Here is a 22,102-nt window from a genome sequence, read left to right on the forward strand (position 1 = left end):
TCATCATCAAATATATTTGTCACACAATATTTACCTGTTCATGACTTCTTATATTTCTTTCTTTAGTTCATCTGGCTCATTTCTGTCTACTTTCCTTAGAAAGCATATTTCAAAAGCAGAAATTGTTTATTTTAATAGACTTATTGGCAGTCATAGACAATCCAAATAATTAAACACTATCTCTAATAAAATAGTAATTTATAGAAATGGAAGAATGAAAAAATGTCAAACTATTATTGTTGAATCTGCCTTTTTAATATCCAAGCAGATAATATTTATGTAAAGGACATGTTTTAATACTTATACAATAAAGTTTTAATATTTATAATACTTATTTAATATTTTGGTATGTTTTACAAGTCACTTATACATAACTTTGTATTTACATAATCCTTCTAAACCTGAGAAAACAAAAATCAAAATTGACCCATGTCAATCCCTCTTGGGAGGCCAGCACAATTAGGCAATGCTATGACTAAGAGCAGCCACCAAGAGAAAGGGGGAAAAGAAGCCAAGATCATCCCAAGGCAGGACATTTCACTCCAGGGAGGTAGCTACACCTATGACTTAATTGGGAATAAAAAACAAGTTGCCCTCCAAATATGGGACTGGGAGTAATATTTATATTTCACCATGACTACCTATCTGATCTTTGCTGCTGAGGAAGGAAGCTAGTGTGTGTGTATGTGTGTGCATGCATGTATCTATAGACCAAAGAGGGGGGAGTGGAAAATGTACCAAGGAGACAGCCAAAGGGGAAATGGTTTTTAAGAAACAAACCAATTCAGGGGAAAAGGATAATTATGCATAGAGTGGGAAATGAAAGGTACAGATAGCATGAAAACTTAAAATACTATGAAAAGAAATAATAATCGTTATTATTTTTATGTTGTGGAGTATGTTGAAGCTTTATTACTGGTATGGCCAGTTATCTGCTTAGCAATGTATATGTTTTCAAAGTGTATAAGTGCCTTATGTAAACACAGGACTTTCTATTAAAACTTTTCTATAAAATCAGTGAAACAGGCACATAAGCTAGCTCTGTACAATATTTAAATTATATAGTAGACAAATTCTCATATGGCTCTAATTAATTATCTCCACATCTTGATATTCATCTTCTATTATTCCTTCCTCTTGAGTATATACAAGTATATTTGTAATGAATGAAAAATACAGCAAAAGTCATTGGATATCACTCCTAATAGTGATTATAAGAAGGCTATGTATGGCTTCCATCTTGGGTGCTCTCTGTCATTCTCTTGGATCGCTTCCTCTTGGGAAAGCCAGCTGCCATGCCCTGAGAGCTCTGTGGAGCGGTCCACATGAGTAAGCTTGGAAGCAAATCTCCTGAAGCATGTAAATAGCCACTGGAGTGAGTTTGGAAGCAAATTCTCTCCCAGTTGAGCCTTGAAATGACTGCAGGTCTAACTGACATCTTGGTTACAACCTCATGAGAGACTGAACCAGAACCACCAGCTAAGCTGTTTCCAGATCACTGACACAGAAACTTTGAGATAGTAAACGTTTATTGTGTTAAGCTGCTAAGTTTAGGGTAATTTGTTGCAAAGTAATAGATAACTAATACAAATCAAAACAGGTAACACATAACATAGCTGAAATGCTACATGAAGTGTAACAGAAGTGTCAGATTCAAGGTAGGCAGAAGGTTGTACAGGACTGAGATGAAGAGTACTCACTAAGCACCTGTGTTGTTCTAGTAGGCACAATGCCAAGCACCATACAAACACATCTTAGGTTCTTCTCATTACACTGTAACACTGGCCTCATTATCCCCACATCACACATGACTAACCTGATATTCTAAGGGGTTAAATACTTTGCCTAACTTTATACTGCCAATAAGTGGTAGATGCTGAGTTTTGAACTTTCCCTATCTTCTAGATAGATAGATAGATGATAGATAGATAGATAGATAGATAGATAGATAGATAGATAGATAGATAGATAGATTAGATAATAGCTCCAAAGTTTCTGCTTTTATTACAACCCTAACTGCAATGAATAAGGCAAACAAGTGCTTCATAACACTGACAATGAGTGAAAATGAACCCAGCTGAGCCTTTCGGACACAGACCCACCACATTTTATGTGATCACAGCGGAGGTAGTATGAGTAGAGCACTGCGGGAACATGAAGAGAGCAACTGCTTGTACTATGGATGAGTGTGGGAAGAAGATGTAGGGAGAATCCTACAGAGGGGGTTATGTTAGGAATGAACAACACAACTTCTTTGTTACCCCAGCAGGGCCTGGGCTCTAGAATCAAACTAACATGGGTTCACACCAGTTACTGGCTCTGTGACCTAGACAAGTTACTTCTTGCCACCATGGTTTCTTTATCTATACTGATTAAATGAGGCAATGCATTTAAATTGCTTGGCAGAGGTCCGGGTATATAGCAAACACTTAACAGATGTCCACAATTAATAATGCTATTGTTTTCTCTTCAAAAATGACTTTCTGGGCAGCACGGGTGGCTCAGTGGTTTAGCGCCGCCTTCGGCCCAGGACATGATCCTGGAGACCCGGGATCGAGTCCCATGTCAGGCTCCCTGCAGGGAGCCTGCTTCTCCCTCTGCCTGTGTCTCTGCCTCTCTCTCTCTCTGTGTCTCTCATGAATAAATAAATAAAATCTCTTTTAAAAAATGGACTTTCTTTTCATTGAGTGTCTTATTACTACTACTATCACTTTCTATACTTATCAGTCTGAGTGATTTTTTTAAGGGGGGGAAATATTTCCCTGTGCTAATTGGACAAGAGTTGATGAAATTAAAAAGAGACTATGAGAAGGAAAAGGTGAGTAAAAACAAAATGTATGTGATTGGGAGGTAATGATTGCATATAAGGCCAGTGACTGTCTCTGGGAATAGAGGCAGGGAGGGAGGCTGCCATGTGTACTCTCCCTGTGGGGAGTAAGACTGTGCATTTTTCATATTGTCACAATACCATCAGGTCCACAGTCGTTCAAAGAGTATACAATGGACTCATTCATTCTTCAGCAAATACTATGGAAACTTCTTGTACACCATCAGGCTTCCATGAGGATAGCATCACAGAGCCTATATACTAATAAGGCAAGACAGGCAATCAACACACAACATACAAAATAAAACTGTATGCAGAAAGGATGAATACATTTGAAATATGACAACTGCTAGGGAGACATTAAAGCAGGAAAATAAGCTGGAAAGACAAAGGAGAGCATTGTGTTGTTTTAGCTAGGATGATCAGAAAACTCCTAAATGAAGCAAGAGATGCAGCTGACAGCAACACGCCCCCTTCAGTGCCCTGCGGTCAGAGCCTGTGACACACACAAGTACTGAATCAAGGGACAGGAAGGAATGAGAAGACTAGGTGTTGGTTAGTTACCAAGTGTCTGATAATTAACTTCTGGAGTGTAAAGCCTATGATTACTTCTGCAAATAGCTTTAAAAATATATTTAATAATCATTTATAAGAAAGGAAAAGTATGATTTACTCATCTCCTAGAATTCCAAACATGTTGTTCTTCATGTACATTGATCTGCCAGTCTTCCCTGTTTTGTTTGCAAGGCTGTCCAGGACTACTATGGTGAAGCCAGTGGGGAGCTGAGGGTGCATTTGTATGATTCTGCAGGGGAGTGCCTTCCCAAATTTTGTATCCCAGGCTCCTCACTGGCCTCACCATAGTCCCAGCCTTGATTGTTTAATTGATTGGCTCTGTTAATGGGCTGGGTTTTGCTTTTGCATAGTATTGACTTTTTTAAAAAAATTGGTATGTACTTCTTATTAAAAATGTCAATCAATGCAAAAAATTAAAGGGGGAAAGTAATAAAGCACCCCATATCCTTACTACCCAGAAATAACTAGTATTAATAATTGGTATACATTGTTATAAACTCTCTATGCATATATAGAGAAAGGAGGTTGGTAGATATATAAGCAATAGAATTAGTCAAAGAGATAAACACGTATAAATAGAATTTATTTTATAAAGGGAGGATAAAGCTATATATGATTTTTTAAGAAAAAATTAAATCTGATTTTCTCTTAATTAAATTAAACCTAAATTACAGGAATGACTGAAGCTTAGGTAAATGTTTCTTTACCCAAAAAAAAAAAAAAAAAAAAGGGATCCCTGGGTGGCGCAGCGGTTTGGCGCCTGCCTTTGGCCTAGGGCGTGATCCTGGAGACCCGGGATCGAATCCCACATCGGGCTCCCGGTGCATGGAGCCTGCTTCTCCCTCTGCCTGTCTCTGCCTCTCTCTCCTTCTCTCTCTGTGACTATCATAAATAAATAAAAATTAAAAAAAAAAAATAAAGAGGTAAAAAAAAAAAAATGTTTCTTTACCCAAAAGGCATTTTTTTCCCCAAGAGGTTTTTCTAAAATTAAAGAAAAATAGTTATTGAAATTATTCAAGTGTGGAGAGTGTTAGAATGACAAGGGTGAGGAGAAGAGCTAGATTTTTCCAATTCAGTGTTGGTTTGCTCCATTTAGGAAAGATGAGATAATTAGTACACTCTTCCTCCAGATTTCTGATTTTTTAATTTCTTTTCATATTCTATTCTGAAACCATAATTGACCTAGTAATCTAGAGATAAATTCTGTAATTGATTCACATTAGTTTCCCTGTTTGGGCCCTTTGCCCCCTACAGAATAATCAGCTTTTCAACACCTCAGTTTTAAATATGAATGAACAATAAAAGGGCACTTTTGGGGATTCCTCCTATATTAAATAGAGGAACCAAGATAATTTTTTTTAAATTAAAAGACCCTTAGAGGAGATAAGAAAAGGTAATTAAAGTTCTACTTTTAGTTTCTGATGTGTGAGAGTATAAAAGACTCCACAGACCTACTGCTCAGCAAAACTTGTGCTCAAAAACAAAAACAAAATTATGTTCAAAATCAACTATTTAAAATCTCTGGACATTATCCTAAGGGCAAAGGGCAAATGAAGACACATTTATTTAAGAAAATCTGCTAAAACTTCACAAAAACAAGAGTCTGTGGTATTTGAACCAAGACCTACTCTTTTCCGTCCTTCTCAGCTCATAGTGATGGCAACTACATTCCAGCTCCCTGTGCCCCCAGTTCCTAGTCAGAGGACCATATTCTCAGAAGGACATCACTTTCCAACGCATCTCTGACACCAGTGTTGCTCTGATACCAAAACCAAACAAAAACAACAGAAAATTACAACCAAATACCTCTTCTAAATATGGATATGAGAATTGTCAACAAAATGCTAAGAAACTTATGAAAAGGCATATAAAATAGAAACAAAAAAATGTATATATATAATTGTATATGTGAAATAAATTATACATTTAAATAAAAAGAATTACACACCATGTCCCACTGGGATTAATCCCAGGAATTAGTACCCCAAAATCAACTAATGTAGTACACCATATCCATACAAAAAAAAAAAAAATCACATAATCATCTCAATAAACACAAGAAAAACATTTGCAAATTGCAACACCCTTTCATGATTAAACAGTGGTAGAAAACTGGATGCTATCCCTGTAAGATCAGGAACAAGATAAGGACATCTATCCTTGCCACTTCTATTCACCAGTTCTAGCGAGGACAATTAGGCAAGAAAGCATCCAGATAGGAAAAAAAAGACATAAAGATGACATAATCTTACATAGAGATAATCATGAAGATTCCACTAAAAAACTATTGGAACTAATAAACAAGTTCAGCAGGGTTACAGAATTCAAAACAATTATACAAAAATTGACTGTATTTCTAAACTCTTGCAACAAACTGAAAATTAAACAATGCCTAACAACAGAGCAATGCTTTCCAAACATCAAGGGATATAGTGTATTCAAATGTAATAAAAACATTGTCTGACATGCAGAGCCTCAGAAATAATTTCTTTCCTATCTTAGGAAGTTTCCAGAAAATACGCTATACAAAACAAGAGAGTACAAAAGCATAGGACCAGAATTTAGGAGATCCTCAAGGGACATACCAGGATTTAGGAGATCCTCAATGGACATACCACAAAGGAGATCTAGAGGTCTACTAGTAGAGGTTGGAGCAATCACTGAAGGCTCTATGAGATTTTTACTGATAAATAAATACATACATACATACATACATATACCAGATAACTATGGTGGTGCTTTTTTACTTGAAAAGATTTTATTTTACTGGGCATGGAGCCCAGTGCAGGGCTGGAGCCCACAACTGAGAGATCATGAGCTGAGCCAAAACCAAGAGTCAAATGCTTAACTGACTGAGCTACCCAGGTGCCCCAATATGGTGGTGCTTTTAAAGAACAAGAAGGAACAAACAAAAAACACCAACATAAAGAAAGGATTATTGTAAGGAAAACGTTCCAAAAAGAAAGGAAATATGTTTAGAAGGACAAGGACAAAAGCATACAAGAAAGAAGTATATTCATAGGTTCTGCAATGACATTTTGGTTCTGCAATGACACTTTCATGCAATGATTTTTCATTAATTTAACAAAAAGTGATGCTATAACTTTATGGGAGGACAGAGAGATGAGATGAGAGTATAAGAGAACTAAATATTCATTCGTTCATAGTCATAGCAGAAGCCTCACACTGATAAACTGAAAAACTATAATAAGAGCACACTATTAAAAGACTTGATAATACCTATTTTAAAAAATGGCCAAAGGAGTTAAAGTTGGCTGTTTCTGGGAGATGGGTAGTGACGGGTACAAAGGATGGTTGTCTTTTATTATAAGCTTTTATATTATTTAATACATGTTTTTAACAAATAATATATTTTGATAAGGCCTTTCATTATGTAGAAGACAGAAAAAATAATCTGCAAAATGGTGATCATATATTTAAAGACATATGGTATTTTGGCCCGAGACTTTTTAGTGTAAGTGTTACATTCACCCATCAGACATTGCAGTAATGTAAATAATATGTTCTCTAATTTGGGGCAACACAGTGGCTAACTTTTTGTTATTACTTTATGACAACAACTTTGTTGGAAACCAGACTTACATCCTGGATCTATCTGACTCTCATCTTGGTGTTATTTTGTCTCCTTATCTCTTATATTTCCTATGAAAAGGAAGTTAAGCTAAAGGCTTAAATAAATCCATACCTGAATACATAAGCACACTCGTAGTTAATGCTGTGTACGTCGTGTTAGAACTCGTCAGTGATGCTAAGTGTGGTGACTTGGTTAAGGTGGGGACCACCAGATTCCTCCATTATAAGGACATATTTTACACAAAAACAAACCCAAAACATTTATCTCTTACTCCTTAAGTACATTACAGCTTGTAGATGCCTGCTCTGGCCCTCTGTCTCTATCCTATTCTTTGAGGAATGGCCCACTTTTGTCCATTTTGGTAATCCAACAAGTTGTTCTAAAATAAACCAGCAGCTTGAGGTGGGAGTCAAAGCTGGACAGGGAATTCAAGGAAAATGCCACAGGACCATTTGTATCTTCACCAGAACCGCTTCTCTATAATTTTGCATATTGTGTTTTGCACACCTCAGGGAGGGATGGGAGAGTTGACATAGTACTCGTTGCAGACTTGTATAATTATTATGACAATTTTTTTAAGGTTTTATTCATTTATTGACAGAGCACAAGCAAAGGTGTGGCAGGCAGAGAGAGGGGGAGAAGCAGCCTCCCTGCTGAGCAAGGAGCTTGATATGGAGCTCCATCCCAGAACCCTGGGATCCTGACCTGAGCTGAAGGCAGACACTTAACTGACTGAGCCACCCAGGTACTCTGACAATTTTCTGGAAGATAGAGAAAAGTGTTAAGGTGGGGCCTCTTTTCTAATTTAGACAGAGTTGCGTTTGGACTAGCGTCTGGGACATAGGTCCCCCCATCCCTGGCCACTCAACCTTGGAACCTTGGAAATCAAGCATCTGGAAACCATTCCAGAGTCTAGTCTGGGTGCACCTATCCTGAAAACTCTATCCTATCAAATACATTTCCTCCACTCTTAGCTTCTTATCTACCATCTTTTATCATCTACTGATTGACAGCATGAAGGCAACACTAAGTAATTTGGGGTATTTTCTAGTGTGGAGGAAGAAAGGGAAGGTACCTGTTCTTCACTGACCCAAAACTTTCTGATGCTTCATATGCTCACCATGTTTCAGGATTTTCTCTCTTCTGTCCTATGTAGGAGTAAATCATATCCACCATTAATTTCTGTACCTCCTTATATTTCTAACAGATTATCATTCTACAAAGCTATACATTTTGCAATGCATTCATAGGCAACCAAGAGAAATTGCAAGACATCTTATGCAAAAACATTTGCATACCAAGTCAATGATCTTTTGTGAAGACAGTCTATATCTAGTGCCCAGAGCAAGATGTCTTCTTCTGGGCTCATTAAACATCTACAGGGTCACTGTATTCCTGGCTCACCTAGAGCAACTGTCTGCTTAAAAGCCGTCACATCCACCTCCTCTCTGGGCTCTGTGTTAGAGCAATTCACAGAGTGGTAGAAATTTTCCAGTTTTTTTCTCTTTCCCCCCTTGGCCCAGGGAACCTGTTGGCAATTATAGCCTTTGCTTGACAAGGTCCTTTGGACACAGCATGCTGATGGCAGTTGCCTCCAGGTGGGTTCAGCTGTTTTAGAAGCAGGGTGACAGTTATCTGCATCGACTTCTGCTGGCTACCACTTTTGTTGTTAAAACTTTTCCAGGACTTTTGAGGGTGGTTATTTCTTCTTGTACCATCATGACAATTGTCTTATCTCACCATGGGTGCTGTCGTATATAATTAAACTCTGTGCTCCAAAATAAAGTCAGAAGTGGTGATTACATTACCAACAACTGAATGCCACTACTCTATGCCTGTGAAAGTTAGAGAAACTTCATATGGTGACTTTTAGCTTTGTTTGCTTCTAACAAAAACTAGTCTAAAAGCTAGAAGACAGGTTTGAACCATCCTGTCTGTATCTTGAAAACAGGATTTTTCCACCTAGGAACTATGAACATTTTGTATTAGATAACTCTTGGTTGGGGAAGGGGTGTCCTGTGAATTATTGTTTATCAGTATCCTGCCTCTACTCACTAGATGCCAACAGCACCCTCTTCCACACTGTGACAACCAGAAATGTCTTCAGACATTACCAAATGTCTTGAGGGATGGTGGGGTGGGGTGGGGGGAGGGAACATCAAAATCAACTCTAGTTAAGAATCACTGCTCTAAATGATAAAGTATTGATATAGATTGTGTTCAGTTTGGCATACATTTTCTTCTTTTGTTCTTTCTTTTAAAAGCCTCACAAAATCTCTACTTTGCCTAAGCATATAATAGAAATAGTTTTTAATCTTACTTATTTTTCTATAGTTATCCAAAGTGATTCCTAATGAGTTTAACCAATGAATGGGGAATGGGGAGGGGAATGTTTTTATTCTGTATAATAGGCTAAACAATGCCAATTTGTTCACCATGGGCAACTTTAAGAATACTAGAAACAAATTGTTGTATTTGAAAGACAAATACTGGTTTTCACTAAAATAATGATAGTATTTGTTAAAAGGTTGTGAATCCAGTCAAAGATCAGTGTAATTGGGGCACCTGGGTGGCTCAGTCAGTTGAGAGTTTGACTCTTGAATTCGGCTCAGCTCATAATCTCAGGGTCCTGAGAGCAAGCTCAACATCTGGCTCCATGCTAGGCATGGAGCCTGCTTAAGAGTCTCTCAGAGCACCTGGGTGGCTCAGTCAGTTAAGTATCTGACTCTTGGTTTCAGCTCAGGTTGTGATCTCAGGGTCATGATATGGAGCCCTGTGTCAGGCTCCGCGCTCAGCATGGAGTCTGATTGAGTTTCTCTCTCCCTCTCCCCCTCTCCCTACCCCCACCCCACACACACTTTTTTTCTCTCTAAAATAAATAAATAAGTAAATCTTAAAAAGATCAATGTAAGAATGGTCACTTGATTAAAAAGGAACAGGGGTAACAAGAAGTGATAATGCTACATAATAGCTGGCACTTACATAGCACTTACTCTGTGTCAGACACTGTGCTGATAAGTGCTTTGACCTCAGAACAGCCCAAGAGGTCAACACCATTGTCTCCATTTCAAAAATTGAGAAATTAAGACCAGATGCAGTTAAGTATCAGGCTTAAACTCACCAGCTAGGACGTGACAGAACCAGGTTAAGAATCCAGGTAATCTATCATCAGCCGCCATGCATTTAACCACTATCCTAACCTCTTCTCAAGGCCTAAAAGTTAACTGGTTGATTCAATTAGATTTGGCTTTGAATCCCAGCTCTGCTGGGTGAATGCAGGCAAGTTATGTCACTGACCTCAGCTTCCTCATTTATAATGGGAATAAAAACACCTGCCTCACTGAGATACCACTGGCATTAAAATAAATGACCTACAGTGCATAGTGGGTGCTCATTAAAAGTAGCTGTAATTAGGATAAACATTACTACCTGGGGTTGAGGAGGGTGGTCATATAGAGAATGACAACCACCTTGAGGCCCAATCAGGACAGGCAAGTTGAGATCCTTTCCCCAATTGAAGGAGCAGAGCTAGAATTGAGCAGGTATGTGCTGGAGATAGAGAAGTAGATCTCCCTATGCTGTGTAGAAGATGCAGCTTACGTCATGGACATTTTAGCCTCACTGAGGAAGATAGTAAAAGTGAGGAGGAAAGAACAGGCCAGAAGCTTCCGACTTGTCTGCATACTGACTGTGGGAAGAAGAGCCAACAAAAAAGCAAAGAAGGAGCAGGAAAGGCACCAGGGGATAGAGCATCATAGAAGAGAGTCTCAGCATGGAGGAAGTGGTAGAGGTGTCCAAGGGACCTCCCTGATTCCTGGGAAAGAGGCATTTCTACAGAAATCAAATGGCAAAGGACTTAATGATCATTGCAGGTGTGGGAGCAGAAACTGAAGAAGGAATGAGGAAAAGAAGTGACACCTTAAATAGGGAAGCAAATGAAAAGCAGCCCCATTAGGAGACAAGAGATCTGGCTAGTATGAAGAAGTGGTGGGAGGAGACAGTGAACAGGCAGGTGAGGGAAGGACCACTGAGGAAAGCAGGAACAGACCTGCAAGTGTTATTTCCCAGAAGGAAGAGGGAGAAAAGAGATAAATGACAATGCTGAGGGATTTGCTCACATGGAGAAGAAGGAAGTTGATTCTCTTAAGGAACAGTCTCCAGATTCATAGTAAAGGAACTGTGGTTGCGTGGAAGAGTGAGCGCTGGGGCCTGAAGCAGGGAGGGTACTGCTCCAGGAAATGGAATGGGGGGCAGGGAGCACCTGGGTGGGTCAAGGGTTTGAGCATCTGCCTTTGGCTCAGGTCGTGATCCCAGGGTTTGGGGATGGAGTCCTGCATCAGGCTCCCCACAGGGAGCCTGCTTCTCCCTCTTCCTGTGTTTCTGCCTCTCTCTGTGTGTCTCTCATGAATAAATAAATGAAAATCTTAAAAAAATAATAATAATAATAAAGGAAATGGAGCAGGGAGTGGAGCAGAACTGATTCATAGATGGCTGACTGCAGAGAGGCCTCACCCCAGACCACTGGAGATACTTTGTTTCAGGCTGCACCACTGAGTTTCTGCTTGGAGGAGATCACAGGCTGCTCTTCAGAAAACAGGCAGAATGTGGATTTCCATTACATCTTGTGGACTGCACTCTATCCATTCAGATGCTGGTGGCATGGCAGCTGGCTGTTCTAGACCTGCGCCTTGCTCATGCCCTGGCACTAAGTCTCAGGTATTTATGTGATCCCCGGAATGTTCCCTATGGACTCACTTAGCATCACTCTGGATCCACAGCCAAAGCTGGTGCCCACGTCCTGGCCTGATCCTCAAGAGGTCTGGCTACATCTTCATAAGACTGGGTTTCTCTTTGCACATACCCAGCTGCTTTTGCCTAGGACCCACCAACAATACCTATCCAGGCTCCCAAGTTAGCACTCTAGGGGCTGAATAAATCCTCCAACTTCAAAAGGATTTACTTCCTATTGTAGTAAGATGTTATTTAGCAGTACCTGATGTTATTGGGCCAGACATACAAAATCAGATAAAAATTAAGGAGGACTGGGGATGGGAAAAGTGAGAACCAAAAAAAAAAAAAAAAAAATGTGCCTGAGGTGGTTGATTTTGAGCTGCTATTTAGAACAGCAAGTAATTGAAATAAGTGAAGCCAGAATGCAAATTATACTCTAAAAGAAGAAGGAATATCAAGATGAGATGAATATTTTTAGTTAAAGTCAGGAAACACGCTGGAAATAGCACAAGACTTGGAGTTTGTCCAACATGGGTTCAAATCCTAGCTGTGTGACCATGGATGATATACTTTACCTCTCTGAACCTTAGACTTCCAGTACAAATAAATTTGGGGGCTCTGAGTTAACCAAAGCTCATTAAGTTGTGTGTTTTAAAAAATGAAATCAAAGTCTGGCTTGTATGGTTGCTTGAAAATGAAAGGGAAATACATGTAAAACATCCAGGGTATGCCTGGCATGCAGCAGGTGCTCAACATTGGAGGATACTGACAGGGAAAGATAAAGGAGTTTGATTCGAGGAGGGGACTCTGAATGTCTTCGATCTTGATTAAAGTCAACTTGGACTTGATTGCATATAACTTCAATTTGAACAGTTCTCTGCACTGCAAAGTACACTTGCAGCCAAATCGCATGTTCATGTGAACAGGAGACTGTAGCCGGGCCACTGACCTTGAAACAAAGGCCAAGGTGACACTTGCCCTGCCCCTCTCAGATCTGCTTGCTCCCTTGTTTCCCTGTTTTGGTGACTGGGACCACCCCTGGAGTCATTCATGGCACTACCCACCCCTCTTTCACCCTTCCTGTCACTGCGACCAGTGACCTATGTTAGGTTCTTCACGTCCCCTCTTATTGTCCATTCCCTGCAGCCACTGCCCTGGCTCTAGTCTCTCTTTCTTGTTCTTGGCTCCTAACTGCCCTCCTTTCTGTAAAGTCTTTCTCCTCTGTCAAAAGATAAACTGAGGCATATTAAACATGTTAAGAGTTTATTTGACCACACAGCATTTTGAATCAGGCAGTGCCATATCAGAAGTGGGTAGGAGTGTTCCCCCAACAGGAGCCAAGGGAGACTTTATTATAGAGAAAAGATAGAAGAAGGAAATTATTGATTGGCTAGAACCTAAAGCCTCTTTGGCCATTGGGGATTGGCTATCCTTAGCGTTTTTTTTTTTAATTTTTTTTTTATTTATTTATGATAGTCACAGAGAGAGAGAGAGAGAGAGAGAGAGAGGCAGAGACATAGGCAGAGGGAGAAGCAGACTCCATGCACCGGGAGCCCGATGTGGGATTCGATCCTGGGTCTCCAGGATCGTGCCCTGGGCCAAAGGCAGGCGCCAAACCGCTGCGCCACCCAGGGATCCCTACTTAGCGTTTTGATTTCATGACTTTGACATGTTTACAGGCTTAGATCTTGGTTTACTTATGTAGACCAGCCACAAGGCATTTAAGCCCACCTCAGTCTAAAAGACTCCTTGTCTGATTAATTTAACACCTCTAAGTTCCTTATACAGGACGTGGTAATTTTCCATGCAAAAACTGTTGTAAAAATAAGCTTGTATTAATTACTATGATGTACAGAATGGAGTTAAAGCTCTAGCCTATATTTAAGACTCAAAATCTGGGTCTTACTTAACTCTTCAACTTGTTTTCCCAGCCTCTTCCAAAAAATCGAGGCTCAAAGTTCTCTAAACTAGCCTGCATGTTCCTACCTTCCTGCCGTGCTCTCATGATTCCTGAGCATCCTATTTATCCACATGTTGCCTTATCTCATAAGGCTGGGCTGCTTTTCCTTTGCCTCCCTATAATGCTGCCATAGAACAATGAATCTAGCCTAGAGTGATTCCTTCCTTCCCTAAATCCTCAGCATGTACCCTCTATGACAAAAGTGCCCCATCTTCTTGGACTGTTAAGAGATGTCACACAAAAACGTGTTCCATATTGAAATAAATGGGGACTTCTAGCCTAACAGAAGATGCATGGATTATTATCATGGCAGGATCTTTAGTAGGCTTATATGCATGGACAACCTCCAAGGAAAGGACAGAATATGAGTGTTTCCCCAACTTAATGACCCCAAGACACTTTTCACAGAGCATCTTGTAGGACTAGTATCTCTTAGAAGAGTTTTCTGCATCATTCATGTGACTCTTAGCATGTGCCACCTTACATTTTCATCTTTGCATTTAATTTTGCCTTCCCTAAAGCATAAAAGAAACTTAAGGGGAAGAATAAAATCCTAGCCATATACACAGGAAATGCTTTATAAATGTATTGATATAGGATTCCTGGATGGCTCAGTCAGTTAAGTGTCTGCCTTCAGCTGAGGTCATGATCCTGGAGTCATGGGATCAAGCCCTGCATCGGGCTCCCTGATCAGCGAGGAGTCTGCTTCTCCTTCTGCCCCTCACCCTGCTTGTGCTCTCTCCTACTCTCTCTCTCACTTTCCCTCTCTATCTCAAATAAATAAATAAGATCTTTAAAAAATTTATATATAAAAACACAGTCTACCCCTGGATTTAAGGTCACCACAGCTGGTTGTGCAGATGGAGAGCACCACAACGTTAGGGGGCAACATTTGCCTATATTACAGCATGAGTAGCACTTCCCAGAACAGTGAATGAACCCCCTGGGCACATACACCCAGAGGCTCCTGTCTTCCAGCCCCTGTGCCCAAGAGTGCTGTCCTGTTTTCTTTATGTCCCCTAGAACGTACTGATCTTCATATGCCCTTAAATGTTCCATTCATGCAAAACCATTAGTATCGTGTATTTCACTGAACATTTTATGGGAGAGATGGCAGAGGGAGTTAGCACCACACACACACCTGCAGTTAACTTTTAAAAAGTCACTCATTAGACATGTCTAATTTTCCAAAGACCCTAGTTAGCGCTGCCATGACTACAATTTTTCCCCTCTGTCCTTCCCCCTAGAGGCACACTGACTTTCCTCCTTTTTTTTTTTTTAACTTGGACTTCTCTGAACCACTGTGCCAGTGCCTAGAAAAAGGAAGCAAAAATGCTCAAGCCACCACAGAAAGTCTTTATTATGTCAAAGAACCACTGGTATGTGAGGGTTTTCAGGGATAAAGTGGGAATATCAGCAAAACAAATCAACATGAATAACATTTAATGAATCAATTATAAATATCTACACATAATCAATTGCCTCATCACAATGGGATAAGGTTTATACCATGTGATATAAGCGATTTCTGTGCTGAGCTGGTAAATACCACGGAGTCTGCAGGCCTGCCCTACCTGCCTGAAATCTTCAGCAGCTCATAGAATGCTACGAGGAGCATCTGTGTGCCCTGAGCAACTCCGGCAGGGAAAAATGGGGTTGTGCTGCCAGAACCTTGGAAAGGGCATCACTAAAGCTTGTCCCTCGGGGTTAGTCTTCAGGCAAGTGCACTTGTACCTGAGGTCAACTAGGGGTTGGGAGGTGGGGGTCCACGTGGGGCAGGATCAGCAGATTTCCCAGTCCCAAGAGTCCAGAAAGCAGTCTTCTCTTACCTCCAGCTTCTTGTAACTGATCTTAAAGGCTCCTAACCTTCTGGGAGGACAAGGCCCCAGCATAAGAAAAACCTCTTCCTTTTACTGAAACACTGAAACCTGGCACAGCCGACCCACCCTTCAGCTCTGAACTACTGAGAGGCTGGGGTCTTTGGGCCAGTCTTTGAAGTAGTTCTCAGTTGAACCTTAGAGCTTTCAAAACAAGTGAAGGACTATCTGTTGATTTACACCCAACTGCATGAAGTTCAACATGTTTCTCTGATGAAGTTACTTAGTGCAAAATAGAAAAGTCTGGTAAAATGTACTGTCTTGTTCTGATAAAGCCCTAAGCCAGTTAGTAGTGTAAATCTGGAGAAGTATTTTATTAAAAACCTTAGTTACCAACAAGTTACCTCTAGCTCCCATGCATACTCTCAGATGGCCCTCTCTGGCTCCCTTTCGTTGTGTCCACCTGCAGAGCAGGTAGCAGAGTCATGGCAAACCTGTCTAAAGAAGGAAGCAGTCATAGAATGACAAAGCTCTTTGACTCCCTTCCAAAGTGAGCCCATATGGATTGTTAACCTTAAAAAATAAAGCTGCCAGGGGCAGCTCAGTAGGTTAAGTGTCTCCCTACAACCCAGGTCATGATGCTGGGGTCCTGGGATGGAGCCCTGCATCAAGCTCTCTGTTCAGCTGGGAGTCTGCTTCTCCTTCTCCCTCAACCCTTCCCCCTGCTAATGCTTGTTCACTGGCTCTCTCTGTCTTCTCTCAAATAAATAATTTTTTTTTAATTTTAAAAAAATTTTAAAAACCTGCCAGTTACTTTACTGGAAAAAAAAAAAAAAAAAAAAAGTATTTCTTTGGGAAGAGCAGAGAACTGCAATCCAGAACAAAGAAGCTAAAGCACAACCATAGGCAAATCCATAGAACGAAGGAGAAAAAGGTTCTCTTACAGAGCAAAGGGGGATATTGAGAAGGCTGTTATAAACAAAATGTCCACTGGAGTAAACTGAGAGTTTGATGTACAGTGGCTTTTTATTGACCGAATTGTGACAGTCCCATTGCCTGAGCTATTCCTGCTGAGAGAGGAGGAAAACTTTTCTTCCTCCCGCTGGGGTAGTAAAGTAAAAACACATGCAAAGCCTGACTCTTCCTATTGGATTTGCAGTTGACTATAAGTGATAGAGCGTGAGAGCTCCTCCTTCCAGCTTCCAGGCTCCATTCTATAGTTTGTTCGTTTGTTTGTTTATTTATTTATTTGGGACACAGAGAGAGAGGCAGAAACATAGGCAGAGGGAAAAGGAGTCTCCCTGCGGGGAGCCTGCTGTGGGACCTGATTCCAGGACTCCGGGATCACACCCTGAGCCAAAGGCAATGTTCAACCACTGAGCCACCCAGGTGCCCCTACACTCCATTCTAAAGGAGATTTCCTTTTATTAATTTTCACAAGCTGTCTTGCAAGGTTAGACCTACTGACAGGAATATTTAGAAATCTCCGTTCAGGAGAGCAAGGCTCTTGTATGGGTTGTAGGGATTGGATGGGGGCCAGTGTGATGGGTGGTGAAAAATTTCACCCAAGGCAGAACAAAGGAGATAGAGGGAGCAGTGGACAAGACCTCAAAGGAGAGACTGTCTGCCGGGTTGGGGGGGGTGATGGGGAGGTCGTTGGTTATAGGGCAGAGTAAGGGAATGTGGGGACATATAGACTTTTCCCTTTTTTGGTACTCTTAGGAAATGTGCCTGGTTATAAGTACCCCATTGGTTGGTTAGGGCCTAGGACTCAATGAACTTGTTTGCATCAGCTTGGTGGTAACTGTGGGCCCTTTGCCTTGCTCAGGGTTCTATTTCTCAAGCCTGTTGCCTAAAAGCACCCCTCACGTCTTGGTGTTTGAATGCAATTTGCTGGCCCCTTTGGAATCCTGCAATTCCTTCCAAAGATGCTGGCTGTATCCTTAGGATGTGTTCTTCAGTGCCCTGGGTTCTAGTCACAGCTTCTCAATCCTGTATTTTTCTCTTGAGCTCTGTGGGTATCTGAAGGGCCAGCATTGCACATAAGACAGCCAAAGCGATAATGCTGTTAGTTACAAAAAGCATAAAATAATTTTTATTTCTGATTATGTAAGCAATGCTATCTAGAAGGTACATTTAGAAGGTACGGGAGTATTTTAAAATGTGTCTATATTTTTCATCACACTAAGGTAATTCAGCCTTTTCCCTCATGGAATTTGTGATTAAGATATAAGCGATTGGAAGAGGGACAGAAACTAGATTCAGGGAGAGATTCAGGACAGGGAAAGAATAGGGACTTGAGTAACTCCCACACCAGAGGAAATTTAGATCTTCTCCACTTAAAGTGCAGTCTTTAGACCAACAGCAGCAGCATCACTGCAAGCTTGTGGGAAATGTGGAAGCTCAGGCCAAATCCCAGATTTAAATCAGAATCTGCAATCTGACAAGGTTCCCAGGTGATTTGTCTGCTAAAGTTTGGGAAACACTGCTTTAGATGACTGGAAGCTGCAACTGCATTAGATCCTGAAAAACCTGCATTCATAAGGCCTAATGGTATGCATCCTGCTATATTCCCATGAATCCTGGTCCAAGTTCAAGAATGGAAGAGCTGGGACTCAGAGATCTGACTCCTTGATCAATCTGGGTAACTATAATAACTATAATATTGTTATTTCTAGTCCAGAAACACCCTACATTTTTCTATTTGTTTAAATCTTTTATTATATCTCAATAAAGTTTTATCACTTTTTTCATAAGGACCTATGATATTCTGATTTATAATAAGATATATTTGGTCTTGGTCCACTGTTCCTGACACAGAGCTCCTAAAACCTTTGGAATTTCTTAGTGATGAGAGCAAATAAGATTTCTTTTGTTAGGTTAATGAGGTAGCTTTTGGAGTGCACCTGAGGTGGAAGGCTGGTTCCCAGGAGAACCAATCATGTGATTATAGAGTTGGAATTTCCAGTCCCATTTCCCGCTGACTTCTGGGAGGGGAGAGGGAACTGGAAGTTGAATAATAACCAGTTACAAATGATTCAACAATCATACCTCTGTAATAAAACCTCTATAAAACCCCAAAAAGACAGGGTTCAGAGAGTTCCAGATCAGTGACTATTTGGAGGTGCTGGAAGGAGTGGTGTGTATAGAAAGGGGATGAAAGCTTTGTTCCCTTTCCTCATACTTCACTCAGTACATCTCTTCCATCTGGCTGTTCCTGAGTCATAGACACTTTTCTAAGAAACCAGTAATCTAGAAAGTAAAATGTTTTTCTGAGTTCTGTGAGCAGCTCTAGCAAATTAATTAAACCCAAGATTGGGGTTGTTGGAACCTTCAATCCATAGACAGCAGGTCAGAAGCCCAGGCTTTCGATTGGCATCTGAGGTTGTGGAGACAGTCTTAGGAGACTGAGTTCTAAACCTGTGAGACCTGATGCTATGTCCAGGTAGATCGTGTCAGAATTGTGATGAGTTGTACACCCAGCTGGTGTCCAGGGAACTGCTCTTTGTTGGGGTGGGGGGGGAGGAGGGTAACCCTGCCTCAACTTGGAAGTTGGGTCCAGAACCCATTTTTAAGATCCTATGTATTTTAATAGGAAATATTCATTATCTATTTACGACGCAGTTGTTAATTCTACTTTGAACTATTGTTCTTTGCACCATTTAAAGACTCTACTTACAATATCAAGTTTGTTACCCTAAATAACTAATTTCTTTTGATTTTGCTTGACTGTCAAGGTTGGCTTTTATCATAGAAAAAATTAAGTTAGGTCCTAGAAAAGGTTTCATTAAAAACTACTAGAAAATGGATTGAGTTGAAAGCTCAGAAGATCATTTCCTGTAGAAGGCTTACGGCTCAGGCAGATCAAATTTTCTATCATAATTTTGCTAATCACTTTTGGATGTTAGGAGCACAAATACAAGATGGTAGCTACTAGATCAGTGGTTCTGAAGCTCTGTTGCATATTGGGAATACCTGGAGAGCTTATCCAAATCCTGTGTTGCGTGCTTACCAATTAAATCAGCATCTGGTGGGAAGGGGACCAGGCATCTGTATATTTTAAAGATTACTAGGTGATTCTCATGTGCAGAAAAGTATAGGAACCAATGTACTAAGTGGTACATTCATTGTTACAGATATTGCCTTGCTTTTTGAAAGTTTATGTTACACCATACCACTTTGCTTTTACAAAAGACCTATCTTAATACCTGCTTTTGCTAACCAAAAGAAATCTGAAGAGAATTTTCACTTCTTTAAAAAAGATTTATTTATTTATTAGAAAACACAAGAGTGCAAGAGAGTGGGGGCAGAGGGCAGGGGAGAATCTTAAACAGACTTGGTGCTGAGCACAGAGCCTGATGGGGAGCTTGAGCTCATGACCCTGAGATCATAACCTGAGTTCAAAACTGAGTTGGATGTTCAACCGACTGCACCACACAGGCACCTCAAAAATTTTCACTTTTACAGAAAAAAAAAAGCAAAAATAGTATTCAGAGGGTTTTTTTTTTTTGCAGTGAGCTCTCATAGAGGCAGTGCCCTGAGCCATCTCAGGGAAGTGTTTTGACCAACGCTTAGGTTTTCTTACTTCTTTCTTTGCACTGGGAATTTCCTTAGAGGCTTTTTATGTTAACTTTAAATAGATATATGATCTACGCTGACCACGAACTATAATAGAACAAGAGAACCATGCTGCATATTATTGCAAATAAAAATCATGCATATTATTGCAAATACCCTGACCTAGTCTAAAATAGATTGGGCAGTCTCTACAAGGGGAAAAAGGGTAAATCCACTTGCTTGAGCTCCACACTTAGGCAATTAGTTCTGTTATTGAGACATAAGGTAGGAAGGGGAAAACATACTGTCAAATGCACTATGAATATATGTGTCTGAGAGTAAGAGTGGAAAAGACTCCTAAATGAGGTTTGCACCCACAAAGGCAATTTGATTGTGACTGACAAAAAAAAAAATCTACAGTCTCCCTACTTGTGCTGATTTTAGTCACAGTCCATTTAACACTTAGTATTTGTGAATAGTAGTTTCATTTTTTTACTTCTGTTTTATTCTACATAACATATAAAGTGGATTCTATAGATCTATATGCCATAGAAGAAAATAATTGTGAATAAAAGAGTGAAGGAAATAAGCCAAATGACAAATAAGTGGAAAGTGATAAAATGGAGTAGTCAAAAATTGTACACACTAAGTTCTATGTATTTGAGGTATGAAAGCTGCTAATTACTAAGACAGAGGGCTACTAGTTAGACTCTAAAATTTATTGCATCAAAACAGAGTATTCACAATTTCCTAAAATTAATAGTTAATTATTCCTATAACTGAGACTAGAGAAAAAAATACCTCTTGAATTGACCTTGTACAAAATTGAAAAAAAAAATCTTTATATATATAAAGATATATATCTTTTATATATATAAAAAAATCTCTATATATCCAAGAGGTTCATAGGATTATGGCATCCAGTCATTGAGATATAAATTTAAAGGAAGGGCAGACTGAATACAGGTTTGTTTATCCACTGCAAATGGCTATCTGAGCTTCCAAAACACTTTCCCTCCTGACCCTGACTCCTTTGGGACAGATTTTTGTGCACTTTAGTGAGGAGACATCTATTGGCCTATCATGCAGCCAGCCCATAGTGAAGGCATTGGGTATAAGGAGGCCACATGATGTGATGAGCACTGGGTGTTAACACACAACTGATGAATTATTGAAAACTGCATCTGAAACTAATGATGTTGGCTAACTGAATTAAAATTTTAAAAAAAGAACTACACACAACCTTGTGTTACTTCTAACAAAATTTTCTGAAAGTCAATAAAAATGTAGAAAAGATTGGCAACAGAATAACTCTCAGCTCCCTGACCACTCCTTGGGTAGAACCTCAGTCTAAGAAACCCACATTGGCAACTTTGCAAGACAGAAAATGTCTAATAAACTAATAGAATTTTAATTTATGGGAGAGGAAAGGGTGTAATTTGTTTTAAAAGAAGTTCCACCAGAGAGGCCTCACTTATAGTGCCAATAGGATATAATATGGACAAGGATTAGAGTAGGCCATCTTTGATCCAATCTGCTGGTGGGGAATCTCTCTACGGTGCATTGAGGTGGAAGTGGGATCTTGGTTTTGGTTTTAAATTAACAATGTTTCCCAGAATTCGTTAGAATGTCACTTTTATTTTTGCAACCTTTACATACCATTTGTACTATTATTAATATTTTTCTTGAAATTGACTTTAAACTTTATTCATTCTAAGGAAAAATATTTGTGATTTCATGCTTGTTAAAGATATTTTTTTTTCTAACCCACATTAAAGTAAATACAAAGTATTTAAAAATGTCTCCACCAACCGCCTCAAGCTGTCTCTCACATCCCACACTATAGAAATCACAATTTACAGAATATGAAATCCCTCTGGAAGCAGGGTAGCATAGTGGTTTAAAACCATAGACTCTGGAAACAGACTTCCAGGGTTCAAATTCAAGCTCTGTTTCTTAGTAGCTTTGGGACATTGAGCAAGTCACTTGATATTTCTGTGTCTCAGTATCCTCCTCGGCAAAATGAGTGATATTGCTAA

General features: G+C 39.9%; 1 protein-coding gene across 12 annotated transcripts in view; it reads left to right on the forward strand.

Annotated features, from left to right (window-relative positions):
* The window catches only part of KLHL31 (kelch like family member 31), a 142,998-nt gene that overhangs the window by 13,853 nt on the left and 107,043 nt on the right, over nucleotides 1–22,102 (forward strand). For 2 of the 12 annotated variants that reach the window (XM_072832622.1, XM_072832624.1), the window contains exon 1: nucleotides 14,974–15,068. The exons of 9 other annotated variants lie outside the window; for them this stretch is intronic. The gene's annotated coding sequence lies outside the window, so the exon portion shown is untranslated. Of the gene's footprint in view, nucleotides 1–14,973; nucleotides 15,069–22,102 lie in introns of those variants that run through there. One more of the 12 variants, XM_072832625.1, reaches the window with a different exon arrangement.

Source organism: Canis lupus, chromosome 7 (genome assembly GCF_048164855.1).
Source record: "Canis lupus baileyi chromosome 7, mCanLup2.hap1, whole genome shotgun sequence".
Lineage (NCBI taxonomy): Eukaryota > Metazoa > Chordata > Mammalia > Carnivora > Canidae > Canis > Canis lupus.